Source organism: Dipodomys merriami, unplaced genomic scaffold (genome assembly GCF_024711535.1).
Source record: "Dipodomys merriami isolate MVZ:Mamm:240054 unplaced genomic scaffold, mDipMer1.0.p SCAF_16, whole genome shotgun sequence".
NCBI lineage: Eukaryota > Metazoa > Chordata > Mammalia > Rodentia > Heteromyidae > Dipodomys > Dipodomys merriami.
The window spans coordinates 2,527,712-2,552,365 of record NW_027202937.1 but is presented as its reverse complement, the minus strand read 5'-3'; the positions used below and the strand labels follow the sequence as shown (position 1 = coordinate 2,552,365).

At 37.0% G+C, this 24,654-nt stretch overlaps 1 protein-coding gene and 1 long non-coding RNA gene across 9 annotated transcripts in view; one reads left to right on the top strand and one right to left on the bottom strand.

Annotated features, from left to right (window-relative positions):
• Supt3h (SPT3 homolog, SAGA and STAGA complex component) overlaps positions 1–24,654 on the bottom strand; it is a 249,902-nt gene that overhangs the window by 111,068 nt on the left and 114,180 nt on the right. The window lies entirely within an intron of this gene.
• Positions 10,054–18,195, top strand: LOC138827733 (uncharacterized). 2 transcript variants are annotated; one of them, XR_011372168.1, is made up of 3 exons: positions 10,054–10,167; positions 10,371–10,442; positions 18,062–18,195. It is a non-coding gene; the product is annotated as an uncharacterized lncRNA (long non-coding RNA). The 2 variants fall into 2 exon arrangements; XR_011372169.1 differs by having other exon boundaries at positions 10,054–10,206.

The window sequence follows — 24,654 nt, the reverse complement described above, 5'->3', positions numbered from 1 at the left end:
GAGAGAAGAAAACCCCCACAAAACTCCCGAGAAGCAGTAGCACAATTTGGTGAGTTGGGCCTCAGAGTCAGCCAGAGCAGTGGAAGCAACAACCGGCCCAAATAACCATGGACCATGGACACAGTGTCAGACTGGGCTCTTATTTAGTATTAATGGCTTATTTTACCACAATGTTTGCCAGGGTACAAACAGTACACATGATGTCCTATCCAATAGTGCCAGATACCTGTGAAAGCCAAAAGCAGTCGCAAAATAGGATTATGGTGCTGCAGCTCCTGCTACACAAAAGAGATCAGTCTCTACTTCCCATTTGTCCTCTGCTTTTACCATTTTTGGGGGAGGGGGGGTCCGGTCATGGGGCCTGAACTCTGGGCCTGGGCGCTGTCCCTCAGCCCTACAGCTCAAGGCTAGCGCTCTACCACTTGAGCCACAGCGCCACTTCCGGCTTTTCTTTCTTTTTGCTTATGTGGTGCTGAGGAATCGAACCCAGGGCCTCATGCATGCAAGGCAAGCACTCTACCACTGAGCCATCTTCCCAGCCCTTTTACCATTTTTAAAATACAGATAATTTGTATATATTCCCACTTAGTTTGAGAAAGTATCCTTTATTCAAATTTTGTATCCAAAGACTGCTTGCATAGGAAAAGTAGTATATGTTATATATAGTATTTATCAAATTGCATGTAGTATATGTAAAACTGAATGAAAAGTGAGGTGTCTTATGCCCAAATGTAAGTCCCACATTTCACTATCAAGCTTTTAAGCCCAAGAAGATAACCTTCAGATCATATTACACTCAGGCCACTGTAAAGACAAATGAAGTAATGTAGTGTAGATAAATACTTTGTAAGCATAAGATACTTCTTAGGAATCCCCCATTCTTGTTAAAGAAACAGTGATACAGCTAAGTATAGTTAAGAAAAAGTTTCCACTGAAAGCTTAGTAGGTGAGGAACATGTTTAGCTTTAGTTATTAAAACCAAAATCAGGATATTATTATGAGATTCATACAAATCAGCATATAATTACCCAGCAATATTCACATGGTCAAATTCTGAGAGGGTAAATAGCACAGAGAAGACAGGACCCAAGATCCTTCAAAGATAAAAGCAAGATGTCCCCAGCCTTCCAAGATCCTTACTAACTCAAGCAAAGTGAGAGATGTAGTGCCTCTCTTTCCATTGTGCAACATGGGTAGCTTGTATGATATCAGCACTATCATTCTACTTTGCAAAGATCTCATCACGAGGAGAAGACTCCCCTTCCAGAAGGAAACTCTCCATCAATACGTATGCAAATTACATAACATGGCAATTAGGCAAAAGCCAGTTAACATTATCAACCATATGGCAAATATAGGGAAACAGGCACAGGAACTAAAGGAGGAAGGCTAAGGACTATTGAATGTTACTCTGGTTCTGTGTACATGTGGTTCATAATTAAATGTGCTGGAAACCACTAACACATCAAGACAAACAAACCTTCTGTAGTATACAGAAGGACAGACCTTCAAACAGTACAGTAGACGAAGCCAAAATGAAATAGATGGCATGGATCTGGAAGATGAAGGTTCAGATGGGTGAGTGCAGATTCATGTGGGTGAGTGCAGATACACGTACACACAGAGACAGACAGACAGACAGACAGACAGACAGACAGTCTCTCTCTCTCTCTCTCTCTCTCTCTCTCTCTCTCTCTCTCTCTCTCTCTCTCTCTCTCTCCAGCATGGCCCTCCCTCCTCTTCCACCAAGTACACAGTTCAGGAGGAACACTCATAGAACGCTGAGGGAGGAAGAGGGCACCTGCTTATTCAGGCAGAGCAGCCGTCAGCCTTGGCAACCAATGGGGTGACAGACACTGCAGCCAGATTTGCTTTCACATCCAAAAGTTCTATTACTTCTAACTAAACACTGATCCCTGGTTTATTCATTTAGTATTCATTCAGTATTCAGTTATTGAGCCTATAGGCTAGTCATGGGGTTGGAAACAAGAAATTACACTATTTTAAAGCAAAGCAAAAGAAGCAAGCAACCAACCAAACAAGAGGAAGGAAACAAAACACAGTCTTTAACCTCACAAGAGCCTACAGACAGATTTTTTAGTTAAAACATACAACCAATGACAGCAGATATTATTACAAAGTTTATTCTGAAATAAATCAATTGAATCCACTGATGTTGGGAACCTAAGAATTACAAAGTAAGTGTCATAATTTATGTATTATATTGCCAAGAGAACATTAAGCTAACACCACTGCAAATGTTACACAGAAAGGAAGCTTCATTAAGATGGTTATTATTGTTGCTGTTATTTGTGCTGCTGGGGATTGAATTCTGGGCTTTGCACATGCCAGGCAAATGCTCTACCACCCTACTGCATCACTAGCCCTTCTTTAAGGTTATTCATTATAAAAAAAACTCTCAAAGACACTGTTAGAGATTAATATGTCTAAAATTAATCTTTGCTCATCTGGAGTTAATACTCAGATACTAGCCATGATGAAGATTTAGCCTAAAGGTAAATCAGATTTTATCTCCTAGTCTTTAATGAGGATTTTGAAAACAAAACAAACCAGAACCCTCAATTTTCAAATTTATCTGGCTGAATTTCAATTGATATATGTGGGTCTAGGATGCCTTTGAGACTGACCCCATATGGGATCATAGTATTGATTTATACGTATGTTTATCAATCAGGGGCTTGGAGGAAAACAGAATACTTAAACTGGATAAACAGAGGAAGAGCTTAAATACAGGAATATTTAAAAATCTGAGAGACATGGTTAGGGAAACCACAGAAGAGCTAGTGTGGTACCTTGTTGCCCCTGCCTCCCTAGTTCCTTGCTCCTAAGTCCAAAAATAGCAGAGAAGCATTACTATATCTAGGCTTACAGAACAAGAGCAGAGAAGCATTACTATATCTAGGCTTACAGAACAACAGCAGAGAAGCATTACTATATCTAGGCTTACAGAACAAGAGCAGAGAAGCATTACTATATCTAGGCTTACAGAACAAGAGCAGAGAAGCATTACTATATCTAGGCTTACAGAACAAGAGCAGAGAAGCATTACTATATCTAGGCTTACAGAACAAGAGGAGGCAGCAGCTACCCCAAACTAAAATTGTAAATAAGTTGAGGGCTATGGCCAAACTCAATAAGAAAGCAGAGAGCAAGTGAGATGTGGTAAGGCGAACCTCCCAGAATAAAGAAAAGATGAAGAAAGGTGGGAAAAAAAGGAAAAGAAAAAAAAAAGAGAAAAGAATGGGAGCTATCGCCCAAAAGGAGATAGCCAATATCACACGAGTCTTCAGATTCACCAAGGACAACATCACAAGGCCACTTTCTCCCTAAACAGCTAAAGGTATTTTGCCTGCTTTAAAAAATATTTCTGTTCAGACAACCTAAAAATAGAAATGGGTGAGAAGTATCCCTACCAAATAAACAATGTGGAAACTAGAAGACCTAGTAATTGTAATTCCAGGTTCCAAAACTTAATTTAAGAGGAGTAGCAATAACAAGAGTTTAGAAGAATGAATTAGCCTTTGTTGAAAGCACTATGAGATGCTTTCATACATTTTTCCCAAATTATTTTCTTCTAATCTTCGCAAAAATGTTATAGGTTCAGAGATAATAGTGCTTCATAGATTTCTCACAGAGAAGTATTTTCCAAATAAGAAACAGTAACTCAGAACTTTAAAAAGATAAAGATAGGATTTTAGAATTTCTGCTAGAAGATTATTGCTTCTATCACTGTATTCCATAGATAGCTGATAACTAGTCTTTTAAGATTTAATAGTTTCTTCAGGGAAACTTATATATATATATATATATATATATATATATATATATATATTCCAGTAACTTTTTCAGTTATGTTACAGGACTTTGACAAAATTAGCAATTTAGCCAGGTGCTGGTAACTCACACCTATAATCCTAACTACTCAGGAGACTGAGATCTGAGGATTGAGGTTCAAAGCCAGCCTGAGCAAGAAAGTTTGTGAGACTCTTGTCTCTAATAAACCACTCAGAAAAGGCTGGAAGTGGTACTGTGGCTCAAGTGGTACAGTGCTAGCCTTGAACATAAAGAGGCTCAGGAACAGCATGCAGGCCCGGCCCTGAGTTCAAGCCCAGGACTGACCAAAAAAAAAAACAAAACCAAAAACAAATTACTAATATAGCTTTCTGGTATTTTTAACAGTCTCTGATAATTTTCCATAAATATTCCTGTTATACACATATGTTTCAGTTTTTGAAGTAGGGAAAGATTTTTCATATGGAGCAAAACAAATCTACTCTGAAAATGTGCATCAGATGTGATACTGGTTACATTTAGCCACTAAATGCTAAACACTAAGATTAAAAACGACAATATCAAGTCACACCTACATACTAAGTCACAAGCATTTCATTCTCAAAATATTGACATAATTCTTGATAGAACACAAAATAAAGTCCATCTGTCATTGGGCTTATTAATTTGTAGTCAGGAGATAATTAATAATGAGGTAATATCAATTACCTTCATGTCTCCATTTTTAATAGAATGTAATGACACTTGTATTTCAGGGCTTTGTGTCCACCCTTACAAAATTGTATATGTGAACTACCTATCATAGTTAATGATAATCAGGCTTTCAAAAATATTTGTTCCTGTGTATGCTTAGCACTCTCTGTCTACAAGGATCTAGTATATATAGTTAAAATGAAAAATGCTAGTATGCAACCTGGTGAGAACTCCATCTATCTTCTCCTTGCTAGTTAAGGGAAAGTGGGAGTAATTTTCAACAACTAACTAAATTCCAGTGTTACAGATGTGTAGACTCTGGTGTTCCTTCACCTCCATCAATATTTATGCCACACGTTAGTTAATTTGCTTACTGTACTATCCTAGGCATATCATAAATATGAACTCAAAAAACTACCACAAACTATTTACTTTAATGACATTTCCAATAAATATTTACAAATTTCCAAATAATCATGAGTAAACTCACTTTGCATTTTATTTGCTTTTCTAAAGGACACACACTTATTAAACACTATATAAAAATTAACCAAGGAAGGAAATGAAAAGTCATAAAGATAAGAAAAGTAGAGGCTTATAGCAACTCCAAAACTGAGTGTGGGTGGTACAGGCCTGCAATCTCAGCACTGTAGAGCTAGAGGCAGGAGAATCATGAGTTTGAGACCAACCTAGGCTACATAGCAAGACTCTCTCAAAATTAAACAAATAAACAAAAAACAACAAACTAACAAAATATCAAAAGGCCAATATCTAAAACCTTGGTTCAAAAAGACAAAGATGTGAAAAAAAAAGAAGTTAATCAACAAAACAATCCAAAGAGAAGAAGGAGTAGGGAGAATGCAGTCATAAAATTCAATGTATACCCTACAAAATTAAGAAAATCAAGGGATGAGACAGGATTGGGAGGACACAGGGAGAATGATAAGGGGTGACAGTGATCAAAATGCATTGGATGCATAAACTGCTGCGTTAAGTGGAAACTAACTTGTACAATTACTTAAAGATAATTACAGGCCTGGGAAGGTGGCTTGGGGTGGAGCGCTTGCCTTGCATGCATGAGGCCCTGGGTTCGATTCCTCAGCACCACAGAAGCAGAAAATGCCGGAAGTGGTGCTGTGACTCAAGTGGTAGAACACTAGCCTTGAGCTAAAGAGCTGAGGGACAGCGCCCAGGCCCAGAATTCTGGCCCCACAACTGACAAAAAAAGAGAAAACATTCCCAAAAGTAAAGAATATAAATTTTAGAATAAAGCCACTAAATGCTAAACACTAGGATTAAAAACGACAATATCAAGTCACACCTACATACTAAGTCACAAGCATTTCATTCTCAAAATATTGACATAATTCTTGATAGAACACAAAATAAAGTCCATCTGTCATTGGGCTTATTAATTTGTAGTCAGGAGATAATTAATAATGAGCAAATTAACATCTTGCAGGAATTCCTATGCCCAAATCAGAAGAGTAGGTAGATTAAGGGCTGTGGGTATGGGTGTTGTGGGTTACTTCACATAAGGTGAGTACCAACCACTATTCAAGTACCTTTTGAACAAACAGAACTAGAAGTAAGGGAAGAACCTTGTAGGTATATGGGAGAAAAACCTTATGTGTATATGAGAGAAAAACATGCCATGCAGTAGGGAAAAAGTGCAAAAGTTCTGGAGCAGGGCTGTGCTTTCAAGTGTTGGAGGGAAGAAAGGAGGTTAAAATGTCCTATGAGGGTAGTTAATATCAGAAAAGTAGCTCACATAGGATATACAGTATGTCCTATTAAAAATTCTAGATATTTGGTAACATTTCAGAATGCTGAGGACATGAGTCTTTAACTTCTATGTCCTGCGAAGGAAACAGAAAATGTTTTTCTATTTTTCTATTTCCTTCTACTTTAACTCTGTTATACTAAAATAAATCAAATGTAAAACTTTGAAAAACATGTTGAGGACAAAAGAATAGGCACTGAAAACATAAAGAAAAGGAAAACAGTCCACATGAAAAAGCTAAATGTCACCTCACCAACAACCCTGAACACCAACAAAGAATGAAGAAATGTCTTAAAATCCTGAAGTAACAACTCATAATCAAAAAGTTTTCACACAAAAGCAAAAAGGTGAAGGTACATTAGTATCAAACATGCAAATTATATGAAAATTCATCAGTCATAGACTCTTGTTGTGGAGCTAATGCAGAATATGTTCCACCAGAGTAAGGGGAAAAAATCATGTGTGTGTGTCCCTGGTTTGTGTCCAATGGGACAGAAAGGGTAGGAGGTCCCAGGGTGACAGATGTACAGGAAGCCTAAAAAACAACTTGTGGAACAAGCAGAAACAGAGTCTAGGAAAGGTAATCTTAAAATACATGAAGCTAAGCCCAGTGCCGGTGGCTCACACCTGCACCAGGAGGCTGAGATCTGAGGATCGTGTTCAAAGCCAGCCCAGGCAGGAAAGTCTATGAGACTCTTATCTCTAATAAACCCCTCAGAAAGCCGGAAGTGGCACAGTGGCTCAAGTGGTAAGAGTGCTAGCCTTGAGCTGAAGAGCTGAGGGACAGCACCCAGGCCCAGAGCTCAAGCCCCACAACCAACAAAAGAAAAAAAAATACATGAAGCTAGAGAAATATTTTTATTTACATTGACAGGAGGTTCACATTTGTTCAGAAATAGATATGGATTACTTGTAGATACATATGAAACTAAATAAAGAAGTGGGCTATAAAACAAAATTTTAAGCAAGTTGGCTTATGTATTCAGTGATTTCAGTCAGGTGAGAAGGTAAAAGTGGTGATGTAACTGTATTGGGACCTTAGAGATTAAGAGACGCTACAACAACAAACAAACAAATAAACAAAGAGACTAGAGAAATGAAACAGGAAAAAAGACCTTGAACGTAGAGGACAATAGAATGCCAAAATGGATGGATGAAGATGGAAAAACAGGGATGATTTCAGAGAAAATATATCAACAGTTTGGCACATGATAGCCAGCTAGCTAAAGAAAACAGTAAGATTTCATCTTCAGTAGATGTTATGTAAGGATCAGAGAGCTATGCTTATCCATGGTTGAAAAATCCACACACAAAAAAACCACACATTGAGGTTTCTAGTCTCCAAATACACCTCCAATGTCAGCTCCTCCTGGATTCATGCCTTAAGTAAACAATGGATGTTCTAGGACTACCTACATGGACAATAATATAGTATCTCACAGGATCATCTTTACAGAGGGATTTGATACACAGGGGCCCTGAGTCTACAAAGAAGAGAAACCCACTCTTCATCAGGATCCTGGCTGAGACACCACATGGCTTAGCTTCAAAGGCCACTGAACTATAACCATGTGAGACAGAGATTGTACATATGACCAACAGAACCCTCAGCTAAGCCAAGTCACTGAACCATAAGAAATAATGAAATCAGGTAGACTGTTATGTAACAAGGAAAAAAATTTACACTTTTGTACGATGTTCTAGACCATAATGCATACAATCTTCGTTGATACAGGGAAGGCATCTATACTCAACAGGTGCTAAGGAATACCTCCATGAGGGCATGGCACCTTAACTGAGATCTGGGGCCTAAAAGATTATTGGCCTCTAGCCATTCAATAGGAACTCAGTTGTGGGAGAGTGGTCGAGGCTAGCATATCAGGTAGGTGGACAGCAGATTACAGACACTAGAGACTAGGAGAAACTAAGAGATGAGGTTGATCAAGAAGAAATAAGAATGACCAAATGAGGACAGAATACAATGCAACAGTCAACTCACATACAATAATGTTGGCCACTTATTTACAAACATCAAAATTAATGTATTGTAATGGCACTTTCCAGACTAGGAAAACCACTTACAAGGACATTTCCAGGAAGAACATAAAATGCATAGAAATATAAATTACATGCCGTCACCTATCCAGCCATTGTTGCTTTTTAAATCTAAACATTTTCAGTCTTTTACCAACAGGACATTGCAAAAGTATCTGCAAATTCTCAACACTCAGTAGCTACATCTTTCTAGGCTCCAAATTCCTCACTTGAAATAGGGGATAATAGTAACTACTACTCCTGAGGGTTATGAGATGATTATAGACTTCTACAGGAGATATCACAGTATGAAGGCATCAAGGTGTAAAGTTAAGAGATGAATGTGAAGCACATCTCCCAGAAATATTAACATTATATTAGAGATATTAACATATTATAATATTAACATTAGTATTAGAGAATAATTAAAACATTATTTTTATATTAAAAGATACATAGATTACGGCATAACATAAACACTTTGAATTAGGTTTTATGATTAAAAAAAAAACTCCTTCTCAAGTTTTATATATATGTAAAGTTGGGCGCTGGTGGCTCACGCCGGTAATCCTAGTTACTCAGGAGGCTGAGATCTGAGAATCATGGTTCAAAGCCAGCCCAGGAAGGAAAGTCCGTGAAACTCTTATCTCCAATAAACTGGAAGTGGCGCTGTAGCTCAAGTGGTAGAGTGCTAGCCTTGAGCTGAAGAGCTGAGGGACAGTGTTCAGGCCCGGAGTTCAAGCCCTACAATCGATCCAAAAAAAAAAAAAAAAAAGTTTTATACACACACGCACACAGGCTCATGCCTGTCATCCAAAGCCACATGGGAAAATGAGATTGGGAGGCCTGTGATTCCAGGACAGCCCTGGCAGAAAAGTCTGTGAAAGTCCATTTTTGTGGAGAGAAGCTAGATATGGTGGCATGTGCCTGTTATCCCAGTAACTACAGTAATGAGCAGAAGAAAGGAAGTAGGCGAAAGTCTTTACCTGACTTTCAGAGCCTCCCTCAAGTGTGTGAGGCAACCCAAACACACACGGAACAATTCATCAACAAAGATCACCACATGACATTTATGCCTAACTACTATTTGACAAAATCCTAGTAATCTAGCTTTCAGTAACTTAAAATTTATAGATGTTGGGACAGACACTTAAATTCAGCTACAACTCATTAGGAAGAAAACCAACTTTAAATGCAAGCACTGAAGCTACGAACAATCCAGGACTTTCAAGAACCACTCACTAACTTCCAAAAAAAGTAAGAAACTCAGAAATACATCATTTACAAGCTGAATTATTCATTTAATGTATATGACTCAGAAAAGGACATTTTCCCTGTGCTTTAATTGTTAAGAGCTGAATTATTTCATTCAAGTGGAGCTGCTACAGTTCTTTCATTCCTAGAACACTGAAAATGACAATTCTGTACTATTTACATAGCATGGCAACTGTGAGGGGGAGAGTTAGTTTCAGGAGCTGGGCCCACTTACTCATCTCTTCATCTTGTCCAAACACCTATACCTGTACCTAAGTACTCTTTACTGCTGTGGGCAAAAAGCAGTACATCCTGCTATATGCCTTTGAATGTACTGTCCCATCAGGTTGGATAACCTCAATTTTGTTTAGGGAATTTCTGCTCAACCTTCAAAAGTTTACTCAGATTCTAGAATGTCTGGAAAAGTTCCTTAGAACTCTGGTTCTCAGAATGCCCAAAACACTGCTGTATTAGGGACAGCATTATAGTTTAGGCATAGATTTTCCTTCTTACTGCCATCATTTGCAAAATCTTTCGAGCTCAGCACCAACATCCTATCCAATTATGCAACCCTAACATCCAGTATTAGAGTAAGCCATGGATGTTTACTGAATGAGTTCATGTCTCAGGTACCACACCAAGAGTGTAGACATGGTATAACTAACTTGATAACAATTCCCAGACTACTAGTTGATGGAGTCAGGCATCTGAAATAAGTCCAGGTCTGTTGGGTTTCTGGCCAGGTGACACCAGCTGTTAGTTTAAAGTATCATCTTAGATTTTTATGTTTCAGGTTCTAAGATGGAATCTCCTCCAGACGGAAAACAAAACCATCACTTTCTAGTTGACAGAAGTAAATTTTAAGGCAAGTAAACTGGAATATCAATTAAAAATAGTAAGTTTAGTATTTCAAATTGCTATTGGTGAGCTTCTCCAATTTTAATAATCACACAAATAAGCTACGTATGGCAGTGTATACCTGTAATTCCAGCTACTTGGGAAGCAGAGACAGGAACAAGGACACAGCATGACCCAATACAACAATGATACCCACAAAACACTATATTGGAAACAAATTGTATAACTTGGGGGGGGGGAGGAGTGAGGGATGTGGGAGAGGGAAGGGATAGTGGGAGAACAACAAAGGAGGAGTAATAATACTAGACAAGAAATGAACTAATTACCTTACTCATGTACTTGTAACCCCTCTGTACAGCATCTTCACAATAAAATAAAATTTAAAAAAGAATTCAAGGCCAGCAGTGCAAAGGTGGGAGTAAGACCTTATCTCAAAAATTAAAATAAATAAAAATATCTCAAAATTAAAATAAAAAAATAAAAGTAAGTAGGGCAGGAGGCAAAACTCAAGTGGTAGAGTACTTGTCTCGTGTGTGTAAGGCCCTGGTTTAATCCCCAGTGCTTAAAACAAAACAGAAATCATAAAAATTTGACTATCTCTAAATTGTTCTTGATTTAATGTGGATTATTTCAAGAGAAGACAAAGGAATAAATGGGCTACAATCTACCTATACCCATTATGCCACTGAAGAGAAACTTCATCATTATTCATTAGAAGAATAGCATCTGAGAAAATACTTTAGAAATGTCATAAGAAAATTATTAATCCTTACTATAAAAGACACTGTCATACTATAAACACTGAAATTCAAAAAACCAGCTGGCAGACCACCCAGAGGATCCTAGGGAACCATGAGTGGTCTGTGGAGACTACACTTTGGGAATTGGTATTATAAGAAATGAAACTACTCTCTCGTCACAACTCAAGAACTTGACCTTTTTGTTGAGGGAACACATTGTCCTTAAGACAAGAATATCACAGTAGTGAGATCTCTGAATTCTTCTCAAACACATCATAGGCGCAACTACGTTGATTAAGGGAGGTATTCAATTAGTTGCTCCTAAGGCAATGAATGTCTACCATGTGTGAATATCATATTGCAAATGACACATCCACACAAAAGTTTGTAGCTTTTACCCAATTCTTAACAACAGAGCCACCAGCTGTTCTGAAACTAAGAGCTTCCCCTCTTCTTCTTCTTCTTCCTTTTCTTAAATGAAAATTCTCTAACCTATCTAATATCAGAATCTAACAAACAAAATCAAACAACTGCTTTTAGAAGTAGTCTGTCTAAATGGTCATATGTCTCTAATCCTATTGACACTGAAAGCATTCTGCAAATCCTTCTCAGTCAATTTATGAGCCACAGAAAAGTACAGTCCAGATACTTCTCAGTAAGAAGCTAAATATTCATTGGTTACTGCCTCTGTGCCAGGGAAATAAACATATAAGGACAAGTGAGAAAAACCCTGAAGGAGAAAAACAGTTTAAGGGGGGAGCCCTACCCAGTTTATTACACAGCCTCTGGAACCAAACAAGTATGGCGTGTGAGTGGTCAGACCAGCACAACATAAAAAACTGAGAAACTGATCCAAATGTTAGGAGATTCAGTATATACCTGTGTGTGTTCCCGCACCAGCGCACCAGTACTGGAGCTTGAACTCAGGGCCTGGACACTGTCCCTTAGTGGGATTTCCCCCCCGCCCCCCACTCAAGGAAAGCTTTTTATCACTTGACCCATACCTCCACTACTGGCTCTTTGCTGTTTAATTGGAAAAAAGAGTCTCATGGACTTTCCTGAAAAATAAACCAAAGGAAAAAAGGGCTGGAAGCATGAGTTGAACGGTAAAACACCTGCCTAACAAGTAGAAGGGCCTGAAATTAAACCATAGCACACAAAAAAAGAAAAACTTAAAATTATGTTTAAAATGGGCATGAGATTTTTGCTTGCCAGAAGGTGACAAGAAGATGAATGAAGAAAGATTGTGAGACACCTACTCATATCAGTTTCACTGAAAGGTTTCTTAGGAAACTATGGCATGAGTACTTTACAAGAGCTTTGCAAAAACTCATTCATACAAATGGCGGAATAATGTATAGTCTGCATTTCTCAGAGGATAATGATTGTCAACATAATTAAACACTTTTGACTCAGACAGTCTTATTTAACCAAATTTAAAGCAATAGCAAAACACATTCTCTACATAAGCACAGTTCTTAGAAAATGCCCCATTATTACTAACAGACATTACCAGAGAAACACAAACTATTCCTTACCCCAAATGCCTGAATCGTGTACTGGACACGACACCAGCAGCTGGGAATGCACAGACGATTTACCCTTAGGTAGAATATTGTATAATGTCCAAGACAGCAAGAAAGGTGGGGTGAGAAGAAGCATATCAAATTGAATATGGGCATTTTAGAAACCAAAAACTAGGCACAAGGGAAGAAAAAGGTAGGTGGGATGTATGCCTGGGAAAGGAAAAAGTCAGGCTGACTTCTTGTATTTAAGTTTCACTAATACAGATAGTACCCCACAGGAAAAGTACAACAGTTGCAGGAAAATGAATTTGTTTATAGATAAAATACCTGAATATGCATACAAATATGCACACATAGGTGACAAAAATATTGAGAAATATCTTTGTAAGTCTTGGGATTATTGCCTTTTTTTTTTTTTTTTTTTTTTTTTTTTGCTGGTCCTGGGGCTTGAACATGGGGTCTTGGACACTGTCCCTGAGCTTCTTTTGCTCAAGGCTAGCGCTTTACCATTTGAACCACAGCTCCACTTTTGGCTTTTTTGATCATTTATTGCAGATAAAAGGCTCACAAACTTTTCTGCCTAGGCTAGCACTGAACAATGACACTCAGATCTCAGACTCCTGAATAACTAGGATTACAGGCATGAGTCACTTTTTTTTTTTTTCAGTGATACTCTAGTTTAAATTCAGAACCTTGTACTTCTGGGCTAGCACTCTATGACAGTCACAGAGGAGAACCCAGCTCATCCTGCTTCCTGGGAAGAAAGACCTCAATTTTGTATAGCTTGTTACTAGAGACCAACCTCAATACCTTCTAGTCAACTCTCTTTCAATTTGATAGATTTCTGATGTTCAGACCTAGCAAAAGAAATAGGCTTCTGGCATTACACTTGACTCAATGGTCTCTGAGAGCCAGCTCTACAAGAAGATTATCTCCTATCACTTTCACAAACTACAACTGCAATGCTAATGACCACTCTACAGTGGTCTGGATGGGAATGACTATTGAGTTAAACTGTATGTTGCCCATAGTACAATGTGTCAGATAATGCTTTGAGGTCAGAGTGATACTATCCCTGCCTTCTGATGAGAGACTGTGGCTTTAAAATGATAATGACTTGCAGTCTGATCTCAAAATCTCCACTTTTAGAGGAATTAGGCAATATAGACCATGTATGTCATCAAACCTCTAAAACCACAGTGAGATCACCATTTTAGCAATAAGAGAACAAGATTCTGTCAATTAAACTGATAAAATGTTTTCCTATGAGTTGTACTCAAAATATTGAGCAATATTGACCAAAGTTAGAACACAAACTATGATTAGTCTTATCTAAGAAGAAAATGAGATTGCTTGGCCATGGTTATAATCCTCTAGCACTGCAGTGACATTGTCTCCAGTATTTCAGAAAAGTGAAGAAACAAAACTAGATCCTTGCTTCAGGTAGCCTGAGAAGAATTGAGTTGGGATTTTTATTTTAATTGTATTTTAAAAGTGCTTTAAAGAAAATTGTTATTTTATATGAGCATATGAAGGAGATATATTAGCAAAATAAGCTGTGGAAAAACCAGGCTGCAGGCATGCCTTAAGTGCTAGACATTAGCCAATCAAGCACAGGGCCCTGAGTTCACATCTCAGTACTGCCAGAAACAACTATTAAAAAAAAAGTTAGATAATACTTCCACTCTATACTAACAGAATTAATTGATCTATGAATATTTCCATGGAAGAGAAAAGAAATCTGTAATGCTTAAAGACCAAATTGTTGAAATGTTACTCAAAGACTCTGCTGGTTTTATAGTAGTTGAAGCTTGATAGTTAACCAAAACCTAAGAAAAGCATCTTCAAGTATAAAGCAATAAAATCAAAGGAGCTTTATCTCTATTGCTTTAAAAATAAGAGATGTTACTGAGCCTTTGCTAGGCAGGTGCTCTCCAATGAGTGCAAGGGCACCCGCAAAGTAATAGAAATGTTATTCCTTGCTGGGAAAAGTTTCATGAGAGTATATATTGTCTAAAATCTGTATTGTGTATTAATTTTATGCATACAAATAATATATATATCATAACATTGTATATACATATTAGAGTTTAAAACAAAGCATTAAATATAATTAGGTCTTCCTGCACCAAGTATAATGAACAAATATATAGCTACTGAATTCCAAGTATGTGCTATCTATTCTATTTTGTGTTAAAATGTGTGTATTAATTTACCTTAAATTTTGTAACACAATACTATGTATGACTTGAATCTCCCTGGTCATTTCTCAGAAGATAACATGGTTAGTAGCCTTTTTAGCAAAAAGACATCCTAATTTTATTATTATTTTTTCAATGCTAGGGTCCCACTCACAGCCTTATGCATATGTAGAGAACACATTACAACCAGAGCAACTCCCATTCAGATACCGGGTTTTGGTGGTGGTGTTTTCTTGTGTCAGTATTGGGGCTTGAACTCAGGGCCTAGATGCTGTCCCTTAGCTTTTTTGCTCAAGGATGAGCCATAGTTTCGTGGACTTTCTTGCCTGAGTTCCCTTTGAACCTTGATCCTCAGATCTCAGCTTCCTGAGTAGGTAGGATTACAGGTGGGAGCCACCAATCTCATATAGTTTTAAAAAGAACTGTCACTGTATTACAATACGAATTTTGAGAATTATTTCCTTGCTTTCAGTCCCCCTCCCCCCTGCCATGTGTGTGCTTGAGAAAGCACTTGAGAAAGTCTTCCTGAAGTCTGGTGGCTTACTAAGGCCTGAGAAAGCGCCTTTATAAAGAGGAGCCATAATACTAGAGATGGTCTAGCTGAACATTACTGTAGTCAAAGGATCAGAACTGTCCTTGGCTTCTCTACCTACATGGAATTTGTGAGCAACACTTTTTCTAGACTAGAACATTTCCATCAAAACAATGCTACTCATTTGTAAAACAACCACTGAATATAAAAATATCTGGAGGGAGAGAAACACTTACTGTTTTCTGCTTAGACTGGTATGCCTGAGTCATTACATTATCTGGAGCATTTTCTCCTCACAGAATTCCATCTCATGCTAGCAAATCCCCAGTACTGTGGTACTAGTGTTACAAAGCTTTCCCAATTGTATTCAGTTAGAAATTCATGTGAGGATTGCAACACTGTTCTTTAAATAACTGCCGAGTTCCAGGCAGAAGAAATGATTGGCATTTAACATACACAATGTTCCGGCAGATAAAGACACCCAAGATGAATTACTAATTCTTCTGAGGTTCACTGTTTTTATAAATTCATTAAGAAAAAAGGAGTCTTCTTGAGTTAAAATTTTGTGCCATTTCTTATCATAAATAATAATGATCTAAAATTGCTGTTTGTGTGTACCTAGGATTATAATAAATGCCATGTGTCAAGGGGAGTATTACTACAGTAATTTTCAATATCTATATAATTAGTTCACATAATATATTTAATGGTTTGTTACCTGTTTAGTTGGCAAGTTCCTACATTTACTAACCTCATAATTTTAAATTAGAAAATTATATTTCAACCTACTGTTTTTATTTTGACTGCATCCAAAATATATGAACAGTGGCACATATAGTCAATAAATGGGCCATTATTTTTCCAAGGTGTATGAAATACATACATAGTGATGTCAATGGCATTAAGTTTTCCTGCTAAACAGGGAAACAATTAAAATTGTGTTAACTATAAAATAAGGATTACACTAATGTTAATAAAAGGAAAAGATTTACCTTTTTTTTAAACTGCAGACATGCAGTCATATGAATGTAACCTAATGCTGACTGTATAAAACATGAACTAAGCAAAGGTTTTCCAGCTGTTTTTGATCAGCTTCCTTTGTTTAACATGAAGTCAACTTCCAGAAGACACAGACAAGCTATACATCCACAGGTAATGGTTACCAGATGGACAAGTTTTCTCTGCTGTTTGGTCTGGTCTGACATCAGAAAGAACATACTACAAGGAAGGACAGAGAGTCTGAGGGAACCTGAGCCACAATCAGGCCCTACCCACCTACAATGACCAGTATAGACCAAGACTCTCTAGAGCCAAAGCAATTGTGTAATTTTAAAATACAGTGAAATGCATAAAATACTTAAAATATGGTGTCAATGATGAAAGATTTTACATTTTTTAAGTGGTAGTTTTAACTATTAGCTCTTTCCTTTAGGCAACGGTATTTAAGTACCTAGCTTAAGATTTCACTTACTATGAATATACAATAAATATTTATAAACAGTGACTCATGCCTGTAATCCTAGCTACTCAAGAGACTGAGATCTGAGAATCTTGGGGTGAAGTCTTGAAGTTTGATGCCAGCGTCGGCAGGAAAGTCCATGAGATTCATTTCCAATTAACTACTAAAAAAGCCTGAAGTGGAGCTGTGGCTCAAGTGGTAGAGTGCCAGCCTTGAGCAAAAGAAACTCAGGACAGTGCCCAGGCCCTGAGTTCTAGCCCTAGGACTGGCACTAACTAACTAACTCACTAAATAAATAGATAACCAAATAAATAAATCTAAAAAAGAGAAATATTCATAAGAATAAATGTGGCCATGTTCCATGGAGCTGGAGGAAATACTACAGATAATTTTCATATAGGTAATCAAATTTCATCTATCAGTAGAAAAACCCAATAAAAACAAAATTAGAGAAAGCTTAAAACACATGTAGTCCATGTCTCAACTTCTTTTATACTTAACATTTCTTGTAATTTGAATTTAAAGATGTATGGTTTTAGGGGAAAAAGACCAAATCAAAACAACTCCAGAAAATAAAGAATGACATTAGTAGACTAAAACACTGAGAAATTCCTTAAAGATAGAAATTAAACAAAATCAGATGAGAGGAAGGACTGGTTGAAAACTTGCAATACAAACACAGGAAAAAAGACTGTCAGGTGGGATAAATTCCTGGGAAGCTCCAGACTCCAAGAAGATAAGACAAAAAAAAAAAAAAAAAAAGCATGTGGGTCACTCAAATGGATGAATAATGTAAGAAAACTACACAAAATCAAAGAACCAACCCTTTCTCTGTAGGGTTACAAAGGCCACGGAGTAGAGTATACAGGACTAAGTGAGAGAGAACAGGCCTCTGCAAAGCCTGGGTCTGCAGAATATTCCAATTCTCTCTGCCTTAAGCCTCCTACTTCCAAGATCTTGTTTGGCTCTCCACAGGCCTGTCCTCTTGACATCAGACATTCTCCATTAGTGTGCACTCCTCAGCCTGAGCCTCACCCTACATCCATCCCCATAGAGAAGATGCCCTGCATCTTGGAGGTAGGGCTGGGAAAAGAGGAGTAAGGGCAACAAGTTGCCTAATTTTCCAGCAAGAAACTCTTAAACTGTTTACATTTGCTTTGTTTTACAGATGGAGTCATGTGCTTTTTGTAAGCTGATCTCAGATTGTGACTCTCCTACCACTACCTCGAACAGCCAGATTACAAGTGTATGCCGCCATGCTTGGCTGGACAGTTTGTTTTCCATGGAGCAAAACATTTTCATCTTAATGACGTGCAGTTTATGGATTCTTTCATGGCTCATTCTTCATTTGATTACCAAGAGATCACACTTCTAGGCTCAAACTCTTTGCCTAGGTCTTCTTTTCTTTAGCCTAAAAGTGGTAGACTACCTTAAAGTGGGCCACTGTCCAGCTTACCACTGACATTTCTCTTTCCCTTCTTCTTAAGTGCTCTTACTAAATGAGGTCATACATCCTTGGTATTTTAAGTCCCAATTCTATACCAATGACTTCCATGTCTACAGATATCCCTCTTTGGCTGGACTGCTCTTCGCAAACAGCATAGTTTTATATAGGGAAGGTCAGGGAAAACCTGGATGAGGCAAGGCTACTGGTGTCATTTTGGTAATGGCAAGGTTCCCCTGGGTCTCTAGTCAATCTTTGGTAATTCAATAATTTAAACTTCATTATTATTAGATCCAGGGCTTCAGGTACCAGTGGTCACACTGCTATGTGGTGTTTTTGATGTTACTACTACAATTGTTTTGGGTTGCCCACATAAGGTGACAATATGCTTGGTGCATTTTCTGACTGCTCCACTGTCTAGAGGTTCCATCTCTCTCCTTCCCTTATGGCTTCTCTATTTCTTGATAGTCAACAATGTTGAAATTAGGGAACTAATAACTCTAGGCAAGCACTCTATCATTAAGCCACATTCCCAGCCCAACTAATAACTCTATAATGGCTTCTATGTGTTCAGGAGAAAGAGTTATACATCTCTAACTTGAAATCAAAAGCAAGAAATGATTCAGTTTAGTGAAGATACTGCAAAAAAGTCAACCAAGTTTTGCATACAAAGGAAAAGTTCTGGAAGGAAATGAAAAGTGCTAGTGCAGTGAACACATGCAATGATAAGAAAGTGAAATAGTCCTGTGGCCGACATGGAGAGAGTGCTAGTGTCACAAGATTCCTTTAAGCTAAAGCCTAATCGTGAGCAAAGTCCTAACGCTATTCAACTATACAAGGACTGAGAGCGGGGAGGAAGCTGTAGAAGACAAATGTGAAGCCAGCCGAGGTTGGTTCATGAGGTGGAAGGAAAGAAGGTGATGACCAGCAAAGGCTGGTGTGGAAGCTGAAGCGAGTTAGCCACCTCTGGCTATAGGCTACACAAAAAAGAATTTGCAGAGCAGTCAAACAGCCCCATGTTGGAGGAGGACACCACATAGGACTTCTCACAGCTCAAGAGAAGTCAATGTTTTGCTTCATAGTGAAGACAGGAAGAGTCTCTTCCTAGGGGCTGATGTAGCTGGTAACTCCAAGTTGAAGTCAATGCTCAAAACACTATGGCCCTTATGAATTATATTAAATCTACTTTGCATGTGCTCTATAACTGGAATAACAAAGCCTGGATGACAGCACATCTGCTTACAATATGGCTCACCAAATATTTTAAACCCACTGTTGAGACCTACTGCTTAGGAATAAAAAAAAAAAAAAAGATTCCTTTCAAAATATTATGGCTCACTGACAGTGCCTGCCTTCATCTGAGAGCTCTGATAGAGTTGTACAATGAGATGAATGTTGTTTTCATGCCTGTTCAGCTCACAGGACATCCATTCTGTAGCCCATGGATCAAGAAGCACAGTTTACTTTTAAGTCCTGCTATTTAAGAAATACCTTTCAGAAGGCTCTAGCTGACTCAAATCTTATGGAAGTTAAGGAGGTCAAGACTTCCGTGGAAGAGGTAGCTATGCCTATGATGGAGAGAGCAAGTGAGCTAGCAGAGCCTGAAGACGGGCCCAAATTGCTAGAATCTCATGACAAAATTTGAATGGAGTAGGAGTGGCTTCTCATGATGAGCAGTGATTTCTTAAGATGGAATCTGCTCCTGGTGAAGATGCTGTGATATTACATAAACTTAGTCCACAAAGCAGAGAAATGGCTAGTGTCAGAAGTTCTACTTGTGGGTAATATGAGGAAAGACTCATATGGTGGCAATGAAGAAATGGCTGCGGCCACCCCAAACTTTAGTAGTCCCCACCCTTATCAGTCAGAAGCCATCAGCATCAAGCAATACCCTCCACCCAGTAAATTCATAACTTGCTAAAGACTCAGAGGATTCTGGCATTTAGGGCAATAATGTATTCTTAAACTAACATATGTATATTATACATTGCTTTTCTTTTTCTTTTTTTTTTCTTGTCTCAGCAAGGCAAAATTTAATTCTGCAAGAAGGGTGTGCCATCTGCCAAAAAGCTGGCAAGCAAGCACACATAGCAGGCATTCTGCTCAGGTATTCATTCCTAATACAGCAGATACTGTCCCTCTGCAAAGATTGGTTGAGCTCAGGTTCACAATCTGCTTGAGACTAGCTAGTCTGAGTAGGGTAAAATGTATTTACATAAAGTGATTTTGAAATAAGATTAACAGTTCACAAGCACAGTGCTTTCTTAGACATATGCTATTGCATAGCAGTATACCACTATGGTTTGAACATGGTTTGAAAGTACCTGCAAAGGCTCATGTGTTAGAAGTCCCTAACACAAAGCCGTGATGAAATGGAAAAAACCTAGTAGAACATAATGTGGTCATCACTTTGACAAATGGACAGTCTTGCAGGAATGAACTGGTTCCCTTGAGAATGGGTTATCATTAAGAATATTTGAGACTTCCCCTTCCCCAGACACTTGCATCCTTTCTTGTCCTGTGACCTCCTCTATGTGCACTACTACTGTGCTGATGCCACCTGCTGCTATTAGGCCCTTATCAAAGCTTACCAGAAGCAGAGCTATGCCCTTGAATCTCTAGAATGGTGAGTTTAAACAACTTCTTTTCCTTAGAAAGTATCTATACTTGGTTATAGAAACAGAAAAATAGCCAAGACAAATACAATTCTATTTTTTTTTTTTTTGTCTGTCGTGGGGTTTGAACTCAGGGCCTGGTTAATGTCGCTGAGCTCAAGGCTAGTACTCTACCAGCAATTTAAGCTAATTTTTGCATCTGGAACAGAAAGGAAAACGCCATGTGAGTTCTCAATGAGTTGGATATAAGTGAGATGCCTTGGTATACTTTATTTGGGCTTCTAAATGAAATAAGTAACTTGAACAAAATGGAAGCAAATTAACTTGCAAATAAAGAAACTACATATCCATGCGTTTTCGAAAGGAAGGTAAAATATTTACTTAAATATTCAGAAACAGTTATATACAAGAAACAAAGTATTTATATACATCATTTACTAGTGCTCCAAATTCTATTCAATATAAGTAGATGTGACATTTCTAAATTACAAGTTAAGATTCAGTAAAACCAAGGAAAAACTACTCAGTACACAATTATCTCTTCCTTTCGATTGGTATATATTAAATACATAATGCAAGGAATTGCATTATGTCATTTTCACACATCATATAATATTCTTTGGTCAGTTTCATTGTAACCCCTTTTTGTTATATGTGACAAGTTCCTTTCAGAGCTTTTATATCCCATGCTAGAGATATACTAGATACCTCATTTCTATGAAATTAGATTCTTAGGTGAACTTCACAATTCTGAAAAAGTTATTCACAAATAACTGAAATCCATTCCAAAAAGATCACATGAGAAATATACAAAAAATTAAAAATCTTTTTTCTTACATTTTCTACATTTCTCTATTTTTGTACAGCTTATTAGCATACATTAGTTGTACAAGAGATGTTTCATTGTGGCATTTCCAAACATGTATACAATGTATGCTGATCAAATTCACTGTCCCCCTAATTGCTTTCCCTTCCCACTTCTAAAACAAGGTGAACAGATTTCTTCATGCTATTTTGAATCATGCAAATAAACTATTTTGACAACATTTATCCATATTACATTCTATATTCATCCTCTCTCTCTCGCTGATATCCTCCCCCTTAAAAAGAGCTTGATGTACTTACTTTTAGGTTAACCAAGACAATATGAATGACAACTTCACTAGACACTTTATCTCCTGAATGTCTAACATGGCATATGTCAACTAGCAAATGGATAAATAAACACTTGATGAATGGATCGAAGCAAGAATAATTTTTGCCCATTGGAGAAAATATATTCACAAACAGATTTACAAGGTAGAAATAAAAAATAGAAATATATTAAGGACAGTGTAACTACTATTAGAAGTAAGTATAATTTGATTATTTCCCTTTATATTTAAAATATCTGGGTTACAGGTATATGAAAGTCATGTTCTTTAAAAGATACATTTGGATATTCAAAACTATTAAGTTTGTAGCAACTCTATTAGAAATGACCTTAAATTTAGTCTTTGCATTTTGTATTCTTAAAATGAATTAAATATTTAATTTTGTTCAAAAATTTTCATTTTGCTAGTTACTGTTTTAACAAGACATGAACTAATGAAATTAACAAATTTCATTTTACTTACACACACACACACCTCAATATCTCTGATATAGTAATTGCTTACTGCACCAGTAAATTTTCTCCAAATTATGTAGTATATATTTTCACTTAAGGAAAATCTGAAACTAATCTAGACCTTGAAACTTTTTCACTAAGACAATCTGAGCTTTTAAACAATCCTTAGGAACTCATAGGAAATCATAAGAACATAGCATTACTAAGTCACTCATTTCAAAATGATAAGCAACTCAGCCTTGCTTCATTTCTGGCCAAATAGTAAACAACATAGCTTTGCTTCATTCTTCTCATGCTTGTGTGAGTAAGTGTGGTTTTGTTATCTCCATGAGCCAAGGTTTGAACTCACATATATCAAATCACTCACTTGAATTTGTGAATTTAAGTAGTTGTGTACATTATAAAACAGTGGATTTTCAGAATCTAGATTTTAAAAACTTCTACCTCAAAAACTATGCTTAAGCTTTGGCACATTGAACTGGTCATACATATCAAGAACTAGAAAAACTATATATACTGGCACAAAAAATAAGTTATTGAACTGTGACAAGGTATACTTCTGTAAGTGTTGAATCAAAATCTAGTTCCATAGCTATTAATACCCAAATTTTAATATTTAAAATATCAGAAATAGTGAACACTAGGTGTCAGTGTAAGAAATGGAAAAATATTTGTAAAAACCTGTTGTTTCCAGTCAGGTGTATAACAAAAAAAATCAAAAGCAGCTGTGACCACATTTACTTATAATTGCATAATTCAGTTAACAAGCCAATCTTTCTATCAAAAAAAGATTCCTGTTCCCAAACTATCAAGTTTAAAATCAGATTAAGCTGATTATTATAAATTACAACTCTTTTGTGACCTGAGCAGTATAATACACCATTTTGTTTTTACTTCTAAGAATATAGATGTTTGAACCAAAGTTTACTTTTAAGAATACATATTTCTAACAATAGTGCTAGGCCCAGATATGTTGGCTATGGACGCATAGCTGCAGGATTTCAGCTGGTAAATAATATCGCTGGGCGAAATGTTTTTAAAAAAAGTTTAGTCACTTGGGCTCTCATTCGATTGCTGGCTCACGGCTGGCATGTGACCATTTGAGCCGCACCTAGTCCTGTATTTTGATGGCTAACTGGAGATAAAATCTCATGAACTTTCTGTCCAGACTGGTTTCTAACCTTTGATTTGCCAGCTCTCAGCCTCCTTAGTAGAGAGGATTACAGATGTAAGCTACAGGCACCCAGCTACATGCATTATTTTATATAATGTATATGAGGTAGGTAAATTCCAATATATTAATAAACAGAAATTCAGAAAGATTAAATAATATAATTAAACACTGAGTTAAAGGCTAATACTTCATTCTGCTGTATTTATTATATATGTATAAATTTGATTAGTAAAATGATATAGTTTTCATACTTATTCATATTATTTCCCATACGCCTCTAAAATTAAAAAATGGCAGTCTCTAAATAAGCTGAGTTATTCTGCCAGAATATTCCATTCATATTGTTATAATACAATCCCTGGATCCCTCCACTTGATTTTCTTCAAACATTTTCTCTTAAAAGTATTAAGAGTTGGTAATACCTATCTTTAAAAAACTACCATCAAACCCAATTTATTTAAAAAATATGTTGAAATATAGCAGTTCTTACCAGTGCTTCTCATCAAAGTCACCTGTGATGTGTTTCAGGGTGTAGCCCAGAATTTTTTATTTAAGGAATATGAAGTAGAGCTTGGGAGCTGTTTAAGCCCAGCAAGTGGCTCTGAGGTGAACTCTGAGCTGACAACCATTGCTAAATACCACAGGAGAGATGATAAAACGAAAGCATAATCAACTACTCTATTCATCACACTTAGTTCTAAATTATTTTATTGATTTTTAATAGTCAAGAACATTTAAAAATGTAAAACACACACTAACATGCATGAACATTTGTATCCTGTTTGCCTAATTGACAGTTTATAGTCAAAATGTCACTTAATTTTTTTTAAATGCTAGCAATTTGATAGCCCAAACTTCATTACAAATTACCAATCTCAATCAGCGTTTCTCTAATCTAGACTTCATAAGGTTCAAAAAG